This window comes from Nanorana parkeri, unplaced genomic scaffold, assembly GCF_000935625.1.
Source record: "Nanorana parkeri isolate BGI_ZX_2015 unplaced genomic scaffold, ASM93562v1 scaffold980, whole genome shotgun sequence".
Lineage (NCBI taxonomy): Eukaryota > Metazoa > Chordata > Amphibia > Anura > Dicroglossidae > Nanorana > Nanorana parkeri.
In genome coordinates, this window is record NW_017307248.1 from 390,575 (window position 1) to 391,482 (window position 908).

The 908-nt window shown below is 52.2% G+C and overlaps 1 protein-coding gene across 1 annotated transcript in view; it reads right to left on the reverse strand.

Moving 5' to 3' along the window:
- The window catches only part of NCOA1 (nuclear receptor coactivator 1), a 170,117-nt gene that overhangs the window by 168,877 nt on the left and 332 nt on the right, over positions 1 to 908 (reverse strand). The gene's annotated exons all lie outside the window — the stretch shown is intronic.

Consider the following 908-nt stretch of genomic DNA (forward strand, 5'->3'; position numbering starts at 1 on the left):
CCATCGTTTCCTCTCGTAGAATGTTCTATGACTGGATACGAGAATTCTCCGCACAGATTTTTGTAAACACAACGAAACGCTGAATGAAATCTCTGACCGCGGAAGTCGCGATATCGCTCAGACATTTTCGGTAACAATGAGACAAAATGATTGTTTCTTTCTGTCATCTCGCCATTGCTACAGAAAAAAAAGTCTCCGGACGGAGAGCAAAAACGCCGGCGCAGGGCGGTAACCCATAGCAACCGTGTGCCCACTTCCGGCTGGTGCGGGTTGCCCTTCTGCACGGACTCTCACACGTGGGCTGAACATCCTCATTGTACTGTCACCGGCCGTTGGCAACAAGACACCTTACCCACAACTTAATCAGCTAGTGATGTCGCCCATGGCAACCAGATGTCAACCTGCAGCCAGAAAACCGGTTGCCGCGGGCAACAGCTCCACCTTCTTTTCCCTGTCACGTGACCTCAAGTATAAGTCAGTGACGCAAACAATGAAAGTGTACCTGTCACTTACACCCGGCGGAGACAGATCTAGTCCCTGCAATGGACACGAAATCAGCCAGTCAAAAAACATCGGCGTCATTGTGGCTCCCCGTGCGTCATGCCGTTACTTCCTGGCGAGCGTACCGGCTCCCAAAATGTGCTCATAGGTGACAGGTACAATCCCAATCAAAAACGGATACCGGCCCCCCCATCCAGACTGACGGGCCAAAACGTAAACACCAAAAAGTTGGCCGGCCGCAACTCCCAGCATGCTCTGGGAGCCGGAGCACCTCTAACATAGGGAACAGCGTACCTGTTTTCTCCCGATGGGGGCCACCTCACCGGATCCGTCGCCATGCGTCAGATGGCAAAATGATCATAAAAATCCGTCCATTCAGAGCCAAGCCTGTGCCAAAAGGGTTTAAC